General features: G+C 45.6%; 1 long non-coding RNA gene and 1 other non-coding gene across 2 annotated transcripts in view; both read right to left on the reverse strand.

Moving 5' to 3' along the window:
- Window positions 1–983: 983 nt before the first annotated feature.
- The window catches only part of LOC109250746 (uncharacterized), a 62,126-nt gene continuing 43,257 nt past the window's right edge, over window positions 984–19,852 (reverse strand). Inside the window, exons 2-4 of the long non-coding RNA XR_002073156.2 lie at window positions 14,832–14,893; window positions 13,551–13,638; window positions 984–1,710 (exon numbers count right to left, since the gene is read on the reverse strand). This is a non-coding gene — a long non-coding RNA (uncharacterized LOC109250746). The remainder of the gene's footprint in view (window positions 1,711–13,550; window positions 13,639–14,831; window positions 14,894–19,852) is intronic.
- On the reverse strand, window positions 12,202–12,308 carry LOC128773939 (U6 spliceosomal RNA). Its single transcript, XR_008418432.1, has one exon. It is a non-coding gene; the product is annotated as a U6 spliceosomal RNA (small nuclear RNA).

Below are 19,852 nucleotides of genomic sequence, written 5' to 3' on the forward strand. Positions count from 1 at the left end.
CAAATACAGTCATGCTGGGAGTCACGGCTTCACCATATCAACTTCGGAGGGGAACACAATTCAGTCCATAACGTTCAGGCTAACAGAACTGAGAGAACTGTCGTTGCGGGTAAGCGTTAAAAGCTGCTCTTCAGAGGGAAGGAACATGGTGTTGGTCAGAAATTTGGATCTACGTAAACGAAAGGAAAGGGGTCACAGAAGGAACACGTGAAGATCAAAATCGCGTATTTTATTTTTCTTAGTCTAACTTAATCTAATGGACGACTGTTCAAAGGAATACCGGCCACAACATACTGCGCGGTAATAGCAGGTCGGTTAGTGCAATAAATGTAGCAGTGTTAGTAAGGGATGGGGTGAGAGGCCGCGGAGTCCGTTACGCCCACGCTGCAGCGTCATCTGAAGGCGGACCTGGACTGGTTGGAGACTTACGTTGCGCAGTCCAGGTCTAGGGAAACCACCAAGAAGTTAAAGAGAAATATAACTGATACGCTGAGAGAGAAGAGAAAATGGAACAATAAAAAGTGCTCAATTAAAAGAGAGGGCAGAAACAGGAAGATTAAAAAGAACACAAAGAATAAGTGCAGCAGGTACAAAATTTTCACGAACATGGTGGATGTAAATCCAACCGTGTCAGTGATCACTTCAAAAGGGAGTGGTCTCTGCAAGAAGAGACCGTAAGGGTAGATGCAAACCAAGACCCGGCTATATGCTGTCCACAAGAAACCCAATTTAAATATAAAAACACATATGCATTAAAAGTGAAAGAGTTGGGAAAGGTGAACCGAGCCGGCACGAGTCAAAAGAAAGCTGGAGTAGCTACGTGAATTTCAGACAAAAAAAGGCACTGGAACAAGAAACTTAGCAGGGGTAAAGAGGGTATTACATAACAAGGGAGTCAATTCTCCAAGAAGACACAATAATCTCTGAAATATATGCACTTTACAACAAAGCGTCAAAATACAAGAGGCAAAAACTGATAAAAATGCAGAAATAGATAATCCACTATTAATGTGAGGGATTTCAACACTCCCTCTGTTAGTAGCTGACAGATCCAGTAGGCAGACAAGCAGCAAAGAGATAGTTCAGCTCAACAGAACCATCGATTGATGGATCTGACACGATTTTTAATTTTTCCCAGCTTTAATTATAATGGACAAATAATATTGTATATACTTAAAGTGTGCAATACGATTTGATATACGTAGACACTGTGAAACGATGATCACAATTAATTTTAACGCATCCGTCACCTCCCACAGTTACCTTTTCCGTGTGTAGCAAGAAGGCTTCGGATCTATTCTCTGGGCACCTGCGCCTTGCAGATTCGTTCTTCCCTCCTTCCAGACCCTAGGCGTCTGCCACCACCACGTTCCGCCAGATCTTCCAAGATGTTCCGAGAAGCAGCCAAGCCTGATCCCTCTCTTCGTATTTAGTGGAGCTAGAGGTACTGGGGCAGCGCTGTAGGTCTTGCTCCTGGTATTTATTCAATCCAGAAACCTGGAGCAAACTGGGTCGCAATAATCGATACAGGTTCTATTCTGCGAACGTAGATCACGGCAAGCCGAAGGAAGAAGGTGCAGACTTCGAAATGAAATGTTTCACCATAAAGCTGCTTACAACGAAGGTCTTCCAGAAGACATCTGCACAATTTGCCACTTATCCAGGAAATATGTCCCCTCTAAATGCACAGAATCACTAAATATCTGAAACCTGAAAAAAAGAAAGTTATACTCTCTTAGCGAATGTCAAGTATACAATACAGTATTATTAACTGCAGTCACCACACCAAACCTTACATCCCCAGAACTTCTTTATCTTTTGACCAACATCCCCTGATTTCCCCCACCGCCCCCCCGCCCCCGGCAACCACCATTCAACTGTTTCTGTGAGTTTGACTTAATTTTTTTACATTCTACATATGAATGAGATCAAATAGTATTTGTCTTTCTCTGTCTGGCTTATTTCACTTAGCATAATGTCCTCCAGTTTTACCCATATTGTCACAGATGACAGCAGATATATATATCTCACATTATACATCTCTCACATCACATATATATATGTGTGTATATACGTATATATATGTGTATATATATATATGTCGGACGTCTGTAGATGGATGAATTCTCTTTATCTATTCATCCATCTACAGACGCTTAGGTTATTTCCATGTTATGACTACTGTGAATAATGCTGAAATTAACACAGAGTGCAGATATCTCTTCCAAATACTGATTCCATTCCCTTCAGATTTATACCCAGAAGTGGGATTGTTAGATCATATAGTAGTTCAATTTCTGATTTTGGGGGGAACCTCCATACTGTTTTCCACAGGGGCTGCACCAATTGACATCCCCACCCACAGTGCACGAGGGTGCCCTTTTCTCCACATCCTCACCACCTGTTATCTCTCGTCTATTTGATAGTAGCCATCCCCATAGGTGTGAGGTTGTTGGAGAAAGGGAAATTTCCCCCTTCACCTCTGAGTTCTTTTGGCTGGTTGGCCGAATAATCAAAATGACACAAGATAGAGCAATCAGAGAAAACCGAATTTAATTATACACCTACGGAGAATCCACATAAACCTAAGAGATTCCAAAGATGGGCAAAATGACGTACGTACGTCATCCTGAACTAAGGAGAAAGGGGTAGGGGTCTGAGACTTCTAAGGGAAGGAAAGCCATTCACGGGAAAATGAAAAAAAATAAATGGGAAACAAATGTTTCCTGAGCCATAAAGACACGACAGGAAGCACAGAGGAATTTTAACAAACACTTTGCTAGGTCTCTCCCTATCTGCCACACCGACTTGGCATTACACCGTAATTACAGGGATGGCAGCTCTTTTCTTGGACGAAGTCCTCTATCTAAATTCTTTTAGGCAGTTCAAAAAGAGGTAAAAAGAAAAAGCTCCTGGGTCTTCTGTTCCTTAAAACTAATCAGCCTAAATTAACTCTCATGCCAGAGAGACACATTTTGGGGTGGCAAATTTTGCTCCCCTAGAAGGTGGGATCTCATTGTGATTTCGATTTGCATTTCCCTGATGATGAGTGATGCTGAGAACCTGTTCATGCACCTGTTCTCCAGGCAACTGTCTATCCAGGTCTTCTTCTTCTTCTTCTTCTTCTTTTTTTGAGAGAGAGAGAGCACAAGTGGGGAAGGGGCAGAGAGAGAGAGAGGGAGACAGAGAATCCAAAGTGGGCTCTGTCCTGTCAGCACAGAGCCCAACATGGGGCTTGAACTCACAAACCGTGAGATCACGACCTGAGCCGAAATCAAGAGTCGGACGCCGACTGAGCCACTCTGGCGCCCTGGCCCAATTTTTAACCAGTTACTGGTTTGTTCACTATTGAATTATGGAAGTTCCTTACATATTTTAGACATTAACCTCTTATCAGATATATGGTTTGCAAATATTTTCTCCTTTTCATTCTGTTGATGGTTCCCTTCACTGTGCAGAAGCTTTTTAGTTTGATGTAGTCCCCCTTGTTTATACCTGCTTTGTTGAATGTGCTTTTTGTGTTGTGGTAGGGTGTCCCTTCCCTAAGGAAAGAAAAAAAACCTCACGGCAACCTGGCTATGTGCATACGTGACACTATCACTCATGACCTTGTAACATGAGATCACTTAATCAGACTGCATGTTTGTGTGTTATCATATATGGAAGATAAAGAAGTAAAACATATATATATATATATATATATATATATATATATATATATATATATATATTATGCCATGTGGTGTTCAGGGCTCAGTTCTTCGGGTACCAAACTAACTGAGTGGTGCCAGCACGAATAAAGTTGCTTCCTGGAAAGAAAAGCCTCGGGGTCATGATTCTCTGTGAGAGAATCCTGCTCTATTACTTGGGGGCTCACCCGGGATTCGGAGCCGGTGCGTTTCCACCTCCTTCGCCACCGGGATACGAACCTTGGAGTGCCGGGAGAGGTGCCTCACTGGGGCGAGGACCCCATGTGCACCAACGGAACCCGTGAGGCCCAGGAACCAGCTTAAGGAGCGCCACCCGTCAGACTGGTAAGAACCCGGGCTCGTTTTGGCAGACCTGCCCCTAAGAGGCAGAAGGGGAGCCTGATCACCTCCGAGTTGCCCTGGTAGTTCTACAAGGGACGAGGAACGATGCTGCAACTCTAAGGCGCTGGGCACTGGGTGGCAGGTTGGAGGCGGTGGGATGTTGCCATGTGACTGTGTGTGGGGACTTGTCTCTCGTTCGTTTCCTGGGTCAATGACTACGATAATTAGAGCCAACTGTCTCTGGTTGGTCTACCTCAGAACGGGGACTTTAAGGAACATTCCCAAGCAGCTGCGAAACTCCCCTTGTTTCGGGGAAATTCCCTGACTTTTCCGAACCGACCTGGACTGCCTAATTCCACTAGCGGAGAACAAAACAAAACAAAAGAAACCTGGAGTCTGCTGCTCTGTCTGAGCGGACAAGATTTAAAGCTGGGAATTCTCTTTCTCTGCCTTCAGCTGGCACCTCGCGTCTTCTGCCTTCTCTTCCCCCCTCCTGTTTCTGCACCACCTGGGGGGCGGCCTGCACAACTGGCTCCTCAATGCGTCAGACACCATCAGCTCCCCCTGCCCCGCTAAATGTCCTGGAGCCAAGATCTCCAACTTCAGATTACCCTACCAACTGGTCCAGGTAAAAATTAACCATGGGGAACAAACGGTCTTAAGTGGACCCAAGTAAAATGTATTGTGTTTAAGCTAATTTAAGTTTGTTGGTTTGAGACAATGTTTGTCAACATTTAAAAAAACAACTTTTATTCTACCTAGATTTGCTGAAGGTCAAATAAGCTCATGTTATCTCTGTTCCAATTTGTTAGCAAAAAGATGACTTAAAGTAATGGTTAACTTTATCTGTCTCATAGTTTTCATGGGTAATTGTTAAGACAGCTTTCAAAGTCTTTGGTAATCTAAAAAACATTAAAGTTTTTGCTTGCATAACAAACTGGGATTAAATTCATTGGATATCTAACAAGAGGCTAGAGCACTAATTACTAGATGCAGGTCTGTGCTTTTGACTTGTTGCAGAAATACCAAGGCTATTTGGATCTGTTGAAAAACTGCTTTGTGCTTAATTGATTCATAAGTTTGCCATCTAAGAAATTCTAATGTAACAGTTCACAGTTGGTTACTACTTAGTTTTCACTGGAGACTAAGGTTTCTAAGAGTTAAAATTCTGCTAAATGTAGTTAAGAATAAAGTTTTTTAAAAAAAGAATAAAATTTAAAAACAATTCTACGTGTAAAGGAGTAGATATATAAAAAATATAAGAAATGGAAATATTTTTTTTTGTTAAAGGTTAAAAAAAAAGGAGGAATTTTGTCCTAAATGAGACTGGTTGTTTAAAAAAAAAAAGGCTTAGGTCAAAATCTAAAAGCAAAGGAAAGTTGTTAAAAGTTTGCAAAAAAAAAAAAATCTTAAAAAAAACTTTATATATGGTCAGGAGGTCTAAGGTAAACCTTTAAATTACACTGATTTCACCACTATCTTCAGATACAAAATAAAACCCCGGTGGCCTTCCTGGAAAGGTTAAGGGAGGCTCTCATTAAATATATGGTTATCTCCCCTAACACCCTGAGGCTGAGAGGATTCTAAAAGACAAATCTGTCACTTGATGGGCCCCAGATATTCAGAAAAAACTGTAAAAACTGGCTGTTGGTCCGGAAGGGACCCTGGAGGAGCTCTTATGAGCTGCCAAGATCAAGAGCAGAATAAGAATAAAAAAAAAACACAAACAGAAAAGCAGGCTTAAAAAAATCTGAGGCCTTAGTTGTGTCAGACTGGACTTCCGGAGGTCCTGGCACCAAGTGCCATTTATATGGCTGTTCAGAGCACTAAAATGAGAATGCCCTCAGAGGGGACAACCAAAACGAAAACCTCATAAGCCGTGCCCCTTGTGTGGAGACAGTGACTGGAGATCTGAATGCCCTCGGAGACCTCTATCTGTGAGGGCTCAGATAACCAGTGTCCCTGGAAGGGACTGACGGGGCCTCGGGCTCTTCACGGTGGCTCCCCTAAAGCAACTGTCTATCAGAAACCCAGAGCCTCGGGTAACTCTAAGTATAGAAGGAAAACTGGTTGATTTCTTCTTAACACCAGAGCTACCTTTTCTGTCCTCCTTTCCTCTCCAGGCCAACCGTCCAAACGCAGCATGACGATTAGAGGTATCTCCGGAAAACTTCTAAGTTGTTCTCTCAGCCCCTGGGATACATATGGGAAATTTTTTCTCATTCTTTCTTGATAATACCAGAGAGCCTTACTCCCTTGCTAGGAAGGGACATTATAACTAAATCAGAGACTACAGGACTACTAATCCCAGAACAAATAAACAATTGTATTATGAGTTTTGGAAAATCACTGGATATCGCCTTAAGGTTAGACTGCCCATCTCATTTAGGCTGTAGATACCAGGGTTCAGGAAAATAGTTTCCCTGCTACATCAATTATTAACGGAGACTCAATCCCACCTACTCTCCCCCCAAAAATAAACTGGGGTCTGACTCCTAGACACTGTCTCCCTCCCTTGAAATGGTTACAAACAGAGCAGGGCAATTACTATTACCAAGCTCACAGAGCTTGAAAAAAGATCATTAAAACACAACATTAGGCCTTTCGTTTAAGGAGGGACAAAACTTATCAAATGGCCCAAAGGATGTTTGCTGGAAAAAAAATCTGTCAAGGACAGTTATGCCAAGTAGTATCAGCCTGTGAAGTATGTCTTAAAAACCATCCTTTCAACCACAAACTTGCTCTCCCAGGCAACCCAGGAACTGGAGACTGTCCAGGAAAGACTAACAATTAGGTTTCACTCGTGCCAAGGTCAGAGGAATCCCAACATCTGTGGGTACGGATTGATACTTTTACGAATGGAGTAAAGGCCTTCTCCTCCAAGACAGAAAAGGCACAAAAAGTAATACAAGTTCTGCTTTATAAAATAATACCCAGGTTTGGCTTACCTAGAAATTTGCAAATGAATAATGGTAAATGGCTGCCTTGACGCTTTCTCTAGAACTCCTGGCTCTTGGAAAAGTTTTACACCCCAAAATAAAGCAGACTGTCTGCTTATACTCAGCAAAACTCTAAATAACACCTCACAAGCATTAGATGCTTGAAAAAACATTTTTTTAAATTAAGTTAGGGCCGAACTCTTGGAAGCAGAGCCACCACGGACTACTTACTGCTCCCGCTCCTCCATCACCTGGGTTATGAGAGATGCCCTGACGTACGTTATTTACAAAGCAGGGTCTCTCCTAGATTGTCTGACAGGTTTGGAAACTGGGGACATCATCTTAAGATGCCACTTCGTTGGCGAGTATAACCTTGACGTTTTTCTCTTGGTGCCTGCTAATGTTTATGCCGCCTCATGCCTGCCAGCCTCCCTGTAGAACCGTACCGTGGGCCACCTGACCGACCCTCGGGCAGACTCTAACTGCTGTGCCCCCACACCGTCCCTTCTCAGCTTGAAGAAGTCAGAGCGGTCGTCGTCCCTGTTCCCTAACAGCAGTTACAGGCCCTGTTCCAGGGGAGGAATGAATAGGGAAAGGGGTAACATTAGGCAGGGGGAGGTAAGGGACCTTCAGGGGGGCAGACTGCAGCTGCAGGTGGGAGGCTGAAGAAGCAGACGGGGTTCTCCCTTTATAAAATCCTTTATGGGTGCCGTCCCCCCATTATCAAGGGCATGTGGGGGGCGTCTAAATGAGATGGGCAGTCTAACCTTAAGGCAACAGATGGCGGGGCCCTTGGCTCTACCCTAACCACCTTTCACCGCTGGGTTAGGGAGCGATTACCTGCGAGTCTGACCACAGACGCTCATCCTTTTAAACCAGGAGATGCAGTATGGATAAAGGAGTGGAACGTCCAACCCCTAAAACCCCTCCGGAGGGGCCCGATCACTGTCATTTTGTCCACCCCTACTGCAGTAAAGGTAACAGAGGTGGGTCCCTGGATTCATCACGGCAGAGTGAAGCCGGCACCTCGAAACTGGGAGTGCGTTCCTGATCCATGGGTGCCGTGCAAGCTGAATGTACGAAAGAAGCAATCTGCATTTCCAGAGGCCTGGGAGCAGCTGGGACACTGCAGCCCTGCTTCAGTCACTCCGGAAGCTGACTAATCTATGCACGGCAGAAGCTTGGGGAATCGACGGTCCGGTGGAACAAATAGACTGTCCTTGTTTTCTATATCTGTTTCCTTACTGTGATGCACTGCCACCCCTTGTCTGTCACTGCTAGTGTGATTCTTGCTCTACTCTTTGCCATAGGATAGGCAGACGCCGCCCCAGCTGGCTGGAAGTGTGGTGAGGGGTTTCTGTTAGCACTCACCTTCCTTTTGGGGACAGGATACTTCGTGGTACCAACATGGGGAAACAATGGCCATAAGAGACTAGAAAATTAGATCCCCACAAACCTTATAGTAAAACAGAATACCCCAGTTCTACTACCAGGGTTTGGGTCCTCCAAAAACCCAAACCCTTGCCTGGTGGGGAAAAAGTTCATCGCCATCTCTGTTAAAAACTTACCACGCCTAGGCCAAAGATATGATAACTCAACCACCTGGAAAACCCAGTGGTGGGGGACCCCAGAGCACCTTGAGCCAGATCCCCACCCCTTGTCCGACTTCTCTCCTCTCTGAGAGGCCTGGGACAGTGTCCACGCAGCCATCAAATGGCAGGCCCCAGGGGGACTAGACTGGATATGTGGAAGGACAGCCTATACAGCACTTCCCTCAGGCTGGTCACGGTCATGGGTGCTGGGAACTCTTCATCCATCTTTCTTCCTGCTCCCACTTGCCAGAGGGAAACAATTGGGAGTCCACGTGCATGGGGACAGGGAGACAAAAAAAGTGGTGTGCCTTACAAATTGGCAATTAAAAAGATGATAAATGCCGCCCCCCCCCCCCCCCCGCAATGTATAATCCAGTATTATGGCCCTGCCAGCTGGGCAGAGGTTGGGTCCTGGGGCTACCGCACTCCCATTTACATGCTAAACCGCATCATCAGACTGCAAGCGGTTATAATAATTATAACCAATAAAACTGCCTGAGCTCTTAACTTACTAGCCAAGCAGAAAACCAAAATACACAATGCTATCTATCAAAATCACTTGGCCTTAGATTACCTGCTTACTTCGGAGGGAGAAGTTTATAAAAAGTTTAACCTAGGCAACTGCTGCCTACAGGTAAACAATAATAAAAAAAGTCATAGAAGAGATCACAAATCAAATGAAAAGAATTGCTCATGTCCCCGTCCAGACCTGGAATGGTTAAAACCCCAGGGAGTTATTTGGAAGATGGTTTTCAACTTTTTGGGGGGGTCAAAACTCTCATAAAAATTATCCTCCTCCTAATTCTGGAAGGTTGCTTAATCCTACCCTGCTTAGCTCCCCTGGTTGTACAGTCTGTCTCCAGTCTCACTGAGGCCATAATTTAAAAAAATACGGCCACTCATGTAATGATGTTATAAAAATATAAACCTCTAAACCAAGATGATGCTCTTTGACCCAAAATAGAGGGGTCTGAGCACCAAAGCCGGGAGTGTGGTAGGGTCCCCTCCCTAAGGAAAGAAAAAAACCCTCAAGGCAACCTGGCTATACGCGTACTTGACAACGTCCCTCACGACCTTGTAACATGAGACCACTTAATCAGACTGCACGTTTGTGTGTAACCATATATGGGAGACAAAGAAGTAAAAAATATACAAAAAACTATGCCTCGTGGCATTTGGGGCTCAGTTCTTCGGGTACAAACCCAACTGAGCGGCGCCGGCACGAATAAAGTTTCTTCCTGGAAAGAGAAGCCTCGGGGTCCTGACTCTCTGTGCAAGAACCCTGCTACAGCGTCACATGCAATAAATCGCTGTCAGAACCAACATCAAGGAGTTTCTTCCCTATGTTTTCTTCTGACAGCTGTGGCAGTCCACGCACGTAGGCCCGGTCTAGGATGGTTTCTGACGTGCGGCCAAGGACAGGCCACCCCGAAATGTGCCACTTTGGCATACTGATAATTTAAGATAAAAGTTAAGAAACTGCTGACGCGAGGACACTCAAACCGTCCTGTCCCCAGGAAAGCAGGAAACCAATCTATGAAAAATACCCTCCTTGTCCTAAGAGGTAAAAAAAAAAAAAAAAAAAAAAAAACATCGTTAGGACCAGAGATAGAGACTTTAAAGCTGAGAAAGCTGTAGAAACAAACCCTGGGGTTTTTTCCTAATCTACTACCTCAGCCTAAATTCTGCTTAGAATTCCCTACTAATTAAAATTTTTTTTTAAATGCTTATTTTTGAGACGGACAGAGAGAGAGAGAGAGAGAGAGAGAGAGAGAGACTGAGAGTGAGTGGGGGAGGAGGAGAGAGGGAGGCACAGAATCCGAAGCAGGCTCCAGGCTCCGAGCTGTCAGCACAGAGCCTGATGCAGGGCTCGAACTCACGAACCGCAAGATCATGACCTGAGCTGAAGTCAGCACTCAACCGATTGAGCCACCCAGGCGCCCCAGAAGTCCCTACTAATTAAAGTTCCTAACACCTGTTTTCTTTATCCTGTCAATTCCTCACAAGTTTCTTGTCTCTTTGTCTGAATAGTATAAATACTGCCTGCCTTGGTCATTTCTTGATGTCTCAATTTCATTACTGGGCCTCTGTGCCCACATAACGACACTGGCTTTTTCTCCCATTAATCTGTCTTATGAAATTTAATTTAGTCTTGCTGGAAGACCTTGAAGGGCAGCAGAGAAAGAATTTTTCCTTCCCTACACTGAATTCCCACTCGGCCATCCTCCTTTGGGCCCCAGAGGCACATCTGCCTGCTCTGGAGTAAATGAGACACTTCAGTGTCCATGTTTAGTTGACCAGCACAGTCTGCTCGTTTGTGATGTTCCCCCTTGTCAGCGTAGGGGTCTTTCTGGCGAGCATCCACATGAGTCCCAAGAAGCAGAACTGATTTTTACCCAAATGCCTTGCCCCCACGGGGAGGCTCGCTCCACACGCCAATCTGAGTCTTGCCAGAGGCCTGAAAAAAATGTCAAGGCCATTAGCCACAGTACATCAGTCTGTGGAAACACAGCAAGCCTCCTTTGTTGAGGTGGCCTGGATAGCCAGCCATTCACCCTGCACGAAGCTCTGCCCGTTATACTGAGCAACCTTTACCGCACCCGGCCAGGGGTGAGGTCTCCCTCAGCTTGGATGGCAGCTGCACCCCGTTCCTGCCGGTTAGGAGTTAACCAGGAGGAGCGGACAGTGAGCCAGGCCCATTGTGGTCCAGGAAGCCTTCACACGTGGGTCCTCACTGGGCCAGTGGGGGCAGTGGCTCCTTGGGCAATACATCAGGGAACCAGACGGACGCTCTTGTGATATTACCTTGGAGTTAGGAGACCTCATCTGGGCTGAGTTTTGTTCATTCCAGTATGTACCATTTGTATTTTAGTTCGGAAGACTCTGGAACCACCTCCACCAGGTGATTTGAGATATCTGCTAGATCTGTGATACGAGTGGGATTTCTGGTCTTAAGATTACTTCACAGCCATCGATCATGTGCTCAGTGTCCACCAAAACCCAACAGCAGGCCAATAATTCTGTCCTGAACTAAGACACTAAGACGCAGGGCTCTCTGATTCATCTCCTGATTCACCAGGAGAGGCAGAGGGCCATCACCATACAGACCATAGTGGGACCATCTATCAAGTCCCCGGGACCCGGTACCGGCCCAGAGTTCCTTAGCGGGCAGCAGACCAATCTCCTCCTTTGAGGACTGAGTGACCGGGCCCAGAGCGGTCTTTGGTAAAAGCCTTTCCTATTTTTGCAGCAGCCACTTTTTCAGTGCCCAGACATTTCTCAGTAAAGATCCAGGCTGTGTTTGTTGTTGACCAACTGACCTAACCACATTTGAGGTTTCAGTGGGTGGAGGTTTTTTCTTAATTAATTAATTTACATCCAAGCTAGTTAGCATATCAGGCAACAATGATTTCAGGAGTAGATTCCTTAGTGCCCCTGACCCATTTAGCCCATCCCCCCTCCCATGACCCCTCCAGTAACCCTCAGTTTGTTCCCCGTATTTATGAGTCTCTTCTGCTTTGTCCCCCTCCCTGTTTTTATATTATTTCTGTTTCCCTTCTTTTATGTTCATCTGTTTTGTCTCTTAAAGTCCTCATATGAGTGAAGTCATATGATGTCTGTCTTTCTCTGACTGACTAAAACAATATGGAACGCTTCACGAATTTGTGTGTCATCTTTGTGCAGGGGCCATGCTAATCTTCTCCGTAACATTCCAATTTTAGTCTACGTGCTGCCGAAGCGAGCACTGGGTGGAGGTTTAATTGGGTTTGATAATTCGTACGTGCGGGAGCAGCATGCACAAACCTAAGAATCTTTGTCTGGTCAACAGTCTCATCACATATGGCTCCCATTCCCTCACTGTAGACCCAGGGACAACCGGGGTGAGTTACGGGGCCTCCACACCTTCTGCGAGGCTGCTGCAGATGAGTTTTTTATTAAGCGTACTCCTCACATGTGGGCCAAGTCTGTCAGAGCCCAAAGGGTACCCGGCTGAGGAAGAAGAGGGTCTCTGGTATTCCTACCCTCTCATCTCTCCCTTCTTCCTCCTCTTGAGGCAAGTGGCTACCGTCAAGGCGCTCTGGAGGAGGGGGTCGTGGCGATGCACCTCGGTAGGAGCCGCCTTCCCTCATCAAGTTTACCAAGATTACCTCTTTCATCACGGAGGCAAACTGGTCAAGTTACTAAGGTCTCCTCAGATCGCTGGACACAGCAATCTCAAAGAGCTCGACATTCTTTCTTAGAGGAAGCAGGAGTCTCAACAGCACAACGCACAGCGGGCTGTCCGCTGGCACCAGGGCTCTGCTTAGATCTGAGAACAGTCACTGGGTGCAACTGAGTCTGCAGTCTCCGACAACTTCAGCTCCACGCAGCAGAGAACAGTAAACGCTGGTGAGGGAATCGCTTCCCTGCCTTTCTCATAGTCCCTCTGTCCGCTTAATGTGAGCCACCCACCAATTTCGGCCGGGGTGTCAGGAGCTAAAGAGAAGGACCAATGGTCCACGTTGGAACCCAAATGCTTGTATAACGTGGTAGCGAGTCCATCGGCAAGAGTCAGAGGATCGCGCGGGGCACCTGGGCCGTGGGTGTCAGGAGACGGCAGCAGAAGCCACGGAGCATTTTGGGAGGACAGCAAATTGTTTATATAAGCTTTCTGGTTCCATCGTGGGCCCCTTCCAGTGTCCCTACTTCTTTATTCTGTCTGTTGTGGGCAGTCTCTTAATCGTCATGACTAGGCTAACGTTTACTGAAGACCTACGGCACGCCAGGCCCCGTTCTGGGTGCTCCACGTGCACGAATCTTCATTTCGCCTGGTTTTCGGCCTTGTGAACTCCCATTAAGAGCCATGGTACAGATGACGCCTCAGCTGCAGTCACAAAGCCAGTAGGTGGCAGATCTGGGGTCTGAAACCCTCGGAGTCCAAAGTGCGTCTTCTCCCCCCGGGGAGCCACACTGCCTTCCACACCTCCTCCCCGCTCCCATGTTCTTACCTCTCTAGGCCGCCTCCGCAGCGCAGTCCCTGCGAGGCAGTCCCGGGGGGGTGTGGTGTCCTCCGGGCAGCGAGCTCAGCATTTCTCCCTGAACAGAGAGGACGTTTAGTGAAGTACTCTCCTTTCTTTGTTGGGACTGAGACCAGACGTTTCAACACGAGAATTCCACCATTCCACATACAAAGCACGGTGGTTAAGGGCAGGGGCTCCCAGCCGTGGAGATTTCACGGACTAAATGGTAAGATTGGGTTCTGACATAGATCGTCATCTTTTTATTTCACCAACAAAGACCATTTAAAAGAATATCAGTTATACTCCTTCTACTACTAACAAACAACAGGAATAACATCTAAACCTCAAAGAGAAAGGCTACAATGTGCCAGGTACTGTTCTCAATCTTAAAATGAACTATTTCATTTAATCCTCAGAAAAATCCTATTCAATAGGCATTATTGCTATCTCCATTTTATAGGCAAGGAAATTTGAGGGGAAAAAAAAGGCACTACGTATGGGGCGCCTGGGTGGCTCGGTCTGTTAAGCGTCTGACTCTTGATCTCAGCTCCGGTCTTGATCTCAGGGTTGTGAGTTCAAGCCCCGCATTGGGCTCCACGCTACGCATGGAGCGTACTTAAAAAAAAAAAAAAAAAAAAAAAAAAAAGCGCTTTGTAAATTGCTCCTGATTCTGCACTGATAATCGTTACAGTATACTCTCATCAGCTGTGTTTCATAAAAGGTATCTTTAAGTTTTTTTAATAGACTTTACTTTTGGGGGGGCGCCTGGGTGGCTAGTCGGTTAAGCATTTAACTCTTGACTTCGGCTCAAGTCACGATCTCACAGTTTGTGAGATTGAGCCCCACGCTGGGCTCTGCGCTAACAGCACGGAGCCTGCTTGGGATTCTCTCCCCCCCCCCAAAATAAATAAGCCTTTTTTAAAAACAGACTTTTTTGTTTTAAAGTAGGCTCCCTGCCCAACGCAGGGCTTGAACTCATGACCCCGAGAGCAAGCATCGCATGCTCTATCGACTGAGCCAGCCAGGTACCTCTGGCTTTAAAGGAAACCGCCAAGCACCCAACAGGGGCCCTGATCTCAGAATCTAGGAACAACCAAGCAAAAGCACAGAAGCTCTGGGTTTGTGTCTTGGCCAAGTTAATGCTCTTCATCCCTGTTTTCTGAAATTTAATATGAAACTATTGATGTCTGTTGTGAAAAGTAAATGGCCTATCACATGCTGAGCCCTTAACCCAGTGGCCGGCAAACAGCTAGGACCCCCAATACATACCAGCTGCGAGGCTTATCCCTTCTCCTCTTCATCTCGGCACAGCCCTGAAGGCTCACCTCCTGCTGGAAAGAAACAGAGCATGAACACTATAGACTGGTCCTGTTACTGAAGTCAGATACCGGGACTGACCGTACTCTCCTTCCTGCAACAGTCTCCCATTCCCCGCCCCCCCTCCCACCCCTGGCAGAGGGGAAGCAGGCAGAAATATTTCGGCTCTACTTTCCATTGGTTGAAGATGGTTACTAAGCAGCACGCACAAACTCTCCTTCTGGGAGCTCTGGGGAACACAGGCTGAAAGATTTCTTCCAGGGCTTCTGTAGCAGCTCCCAGCAAACATGTGGTCACTCAGGTATCAGGGACGGTTAGGAGAGCGGTGCTGCACAGCAAGGCCCTGCGGTGCATCCCCTCCCGCCACCCCGCTGACCACCCGGACCCGAGACTTTCCCACAGTCCTGACAGTTCCCGCCTGCTCTGCCCAGCTAGCCTGTTGTTAGGAAGGCAAAGGGACAAAGGAACTAGGAAAGGTCACGAAAAGGGAAACTCCGGGTGACGATAAAATCCCAGAATTCTCATGATAAAGCACTGCTTTCCATGAAGTTCTACAGCAGCACTTTCAACAATGGCCAAATTATGGAAAGAGCCTAAATGTCCATCAACTGATGAATGGATAAAGAAATTGTGGTTTAGGAAACCAATTTCACAATAAATTTCATATATTAAAAAAAAATTGTGGTTTATATATACAATGGAATACTACTTGGCAATGAGAAAGAATGAAATATGGCCTTAGGTAGCAACGTGGATGGAACTAGAGAGTGTTATGCTAAGTGAAATAAGTCATACAGAGAAAGACAGATACCATATGTTTTCACTCTTATGTGGATCCTGAGAAACTTAACAGAAGACCATGGGGGAGGGGAAGGAAAAAAAAAAGGTTACAGAGGGAGGGAGCCAAAACATAAAAGACTCTTAAAAACTGAGAACAAGGGGCCCCTGGGTGGCTCAGTCAGTTGAGCGACCCGACTTCGGCTCAGGTCATGATCTCACAGTTTGTGAGTTCGAACCCCGCATCGGGCTCTGTGCTGACAGCTCAGAGCCTGGAGCCTGCTTCGGATTCTGTGTCTCCCTCTCTCTCTGCCCCTCCCCCACTCATGCTCTGTCTCTCTCTGTCTCAGAAATAAATAAACATTAAAAAAATTTAAAAAAAAAACTGAGAACAAACTGAGGGTTGATGGGGGGTGGGAGGGAGGGGAGGGTGGGTGCTGGGCATGGAGGAGGGCACCTGTTGGGATGAGTACTGGGTGTTGTGTGGAAACCAATTTGACAATAAATCTCCTATTAAAAAAATAAAAATAAAAATAAAAAAATAAAGAGGATCTTTCAGTGGGTAACGGTCCCACCTCATTTGCTTGGTGCTAGAAGTCACGGACTTGGCTCCAAGCCAACTCACGGAGAGCCACTGTACCAACAGCCAAGTCACAGAGCGACCAAGCAAACAAGTGGGTCATTCTTTGAAGGATCGACTTACCGTATGACTAATTCACCAAAGTTGGCCAAATTTGCCAATGAGCCAAAAATTTTGTTTTCTTTCAGTTTCGCTGAAGTATGCTCAATCATAAAAATCGCACATATTTGACGCATACGTTTTGACGAGTTTGGACATACGCACACACCGCAATGTTGCTCTTATTTTTATATTTTAAAAATATTCATTTTTGAGACAGAGAGGGCCCACGAGTAAGAGAGGGGCGGAGGGAGGGGGGGAGAGAGAATCCCAGGCAGACCCATGCCCAGCGCAGAGCCCAACTTGGAGCTCAATCTCACGACCTGGGGATCCCGACCTGAGCTGAAATCGAGCATCAGACACTCAGCCAACTGCGCCACCCAGGCGCCCCTGCCATGTGGTTTTTAAATAGAGTCTATTGCCATTTTGTTTGGGCAAATGGGCATGACAAAGGGCTGTGGAGAACCGGTTCTAGAAGGTTTTGTGCCTCCAGACATGTCCCCTCTCCCCGTTCTTTAGTCTCTCCTCAGTCTGGGATGAGCAGCCTGGCAAGACTGTTCTACCCTCAGCAGATGACCGTCTCCTCCACCCTCAACCAACAGCTGCAGCAACAGGAACTTAGCTGAGGGGTGAGGGCTTTCCCACCGTGTCCTTTCTTCCGTGTGTGTGTGCGTGTGTGTGTGTGTGTGTGTGTGTGTAGAGATCAAACTTTCCCATGTCTCTCCTTTTCCTTTGTTTTAATCTTTTTCTTTTTAAAGTCTCTTCATTTTTGAGAGAAACAGAGACAGCATGAGCGGGGGAGGGACAGAAGATCCGAAGCAGGTTCTGTGCTGCTGACACAGAGCCTGACATGGGGCTCGAATTCACAAAACGGTGAGATCATGACCTCAGCTGAAACTGAGTCGGACACTTAATAGACTGAGCCACCCAGGCGCCCCTTTATATATATAAAGATATAAATTATCTTTATGTCTTCTTATAAAGATAATAATCCTATTGGATCAGGACTCCATCCTTTGACCTCTTTTAACCTAAATTAACTCCTTGTAGGCCTTATATCCAAATACAGACCAATTGAGGGTTAGGGCTTGCTGTGTCCCCTTTATCCTCTTTATTTATTTAAAAAAAATTTTTTTACATGTTTCTTTACTTTTGAGAGAGAAACAGAGTGTGAGTGGGGAGGAACAGAGCGAGGGGGAGACACAGAATCGGAAGAAGGCTCCAGGCTCTGAGCTGCCAGCACAGAGCTCGACGCAGGGCTCGAACTCACAGACCATGAGATCATGACCTGAGCCGTAGTCGGACGCTTAATTAACTGAGCCACCCACACGCCCCAGCTGTGTCCCCTTTAAATTCGTATTTTGAAGCCCTTATCCCCAATGTGATGATATTTGAAGATGGAGCCTTTGGGAATTAGGTTTAATGAAGACATAAGGGTGGGGTGCCCACCCTCATGATGTGATTAGTGCCCTTAAGAAAGAGATACCAGAAAGCTCAAGCTCTCTCTCCCTCCGCCCCTCCCCCCACCCCTGTACCCTGTGTGGCCACGCAAGCAGATGGCCACTTACAAGCCATGAGAGAGCATTCACCAGAAGCTGATCACGCTCGCACCTTGATCACACACTTGCAGACTCCAGCAATGTGAGAAATACATTTCTACTGTTTAAAGCCACCCAGTCTGTAGTATGTTGTGGCGGCCCTAGATGACAAGTAAGACAAGGCCTCAACATCTGAATTTGGGGAAAACACGATCCAGTCCACAGCGCACACGTGAACTAACAGCAAGTGATTCAAGGTGGTTGAAAGTCTGGTTGAAAAGTCTTTGGATGCTCTGAAAATCTAACGAGTCTGATCCCGAGAGTGGGAAAATGTGAGTGCAACTTCAAGCTTCCCCAACCCCCCGGGTTTTTTTTTCCCTTTTTTTTTTTTAACTTTTTCTGAGCATCTCCTGAAACCCAAGAGCTTTAGGGATGCTAGTGGAAGGACAAAATTGGTGAGCAGGCGTGGATGGAGTGATACCAACTCTACCAAACGGAAGCAACGTATTTTCAGAAAGCTGTCTTCTAAGTTCCAGACGTCAGAAAGAAAGGGACCAAGACCAGGCCTCCTAACCTTTACTGGCCTCACAGAAAGAAGGTTAAAGGCAGAGCGAAATGAGGCCAGTGTAAAGAGAAGCTTCTGGACAACTTTCACTTAGCTACTGAGCGCTACAAAGAGAGTTGAACCCCACTGCTAAGGAGAGAGGAGGGGCCACTGAGAGATTTTAGGAGTACTGGCAGAACACGTAAGATTGAGGTGTTATTGGCAAAAGGATCCATCGCAGATATGCTCTTGGACGGGTAGATTAGATCAGCAGATATGTAACATATGACAATTTGCTCCAAGTAATTTTCTGATTTTAACACAGTTTCAATTGAAATGGAAAAATAAGTAAGAAAGCAAAAGAACAGTCGAATAAGTGTGTAAGTAGGAGATTCAACATGACCCCATATTTATCAGAACAAGCTACAAGAACACTAATCGTTTAGACTATTGCTGGCTCAAAGGGGAAATACTTATCAGTAAACAGAGGGGATATATTAGAGTAGCTACTGGCCTACATGACATTAACGAATGCCAGTATGTATCATAAGATGTTGCGGAAATTTTTTTTTTTACTTTTGATTTTTTTAATCATTTATTATTTAAAAAAAATTTTATTCCAGTATAGTTAACAGTGTTACATTAGTTTCACGTGTACAATACAGTGATTGAACGATTCTACACATTACTCAGTGCTCATCATAAGCATACTCTCAATCCCCTTCACCCGTTTGACCCATCCCCCATCCCCTTCCCTCTTATAACCATCTCTTTGTTCTCTATAGTTAAGAATCTGTGTTTTCGTTTGTCTCTTTTTTTTTCCTTTGTTCATTTGGTTTCTTGTATTACACATATGAGTGAAATCCTATGGTATCTGTCTTTCTCTGATTGACTTATTTCACTTAGCATAATACCTTCTGGTTCTATCCATGTTGTCACATGTGGCAAGATTTCATTATATTTTACGGCTGAATAATACTCCATTGTGTGTGTGTGTGTCACACACTCACACACAAAACATCTCCTTTTTTACATTAAAATATTTTTTAAGCTTATTTATCTTGAGAAAGAGCACGAGTGGGGAGGGGGCAGAGAGAGGGAGGGAGAGAATCCCAAGCAGGGGATTCGATGAGGGGCTCAATCTCAGGAACCACAAGATCGTGACCTGAGCTACAATCAAGAGTTGGTCGCTCAAACGACTGAGCCACCCAGGCGCCCCTTGTCTTGCTTTTTAGTGTATAAGACTTCTAAACTGCAATGATATCGTGTGTCCACAGAGCGACTACCATTCACTCAGGAAAGGGAGATGGTCTTCTCTTTTTAAAAAAAAAAAATTAATTTCCATCTTCCTTACTGTATGATGTTTATCTTATATGTTCCCTTACATTCTAAGACAGACAATAAATAGATGGGTCGAAGATTCGGAAAGAAAAAA

Source organism: Panthera pardus, unplaced genomic scaffold, assembly GCF_024362965.1.
Source record: "Panthera pardus isolate Hobbes unplaced genomic scaffold, ASM2436296v1 HiC_scaffold_27, whole genome shotgun sequence".
Taxonomy (NCBI): Eukaryota; Metazoa; Chordata; class Mammalia; order Carnivora; family Felidae; genus Panthera; species Panthera pardus.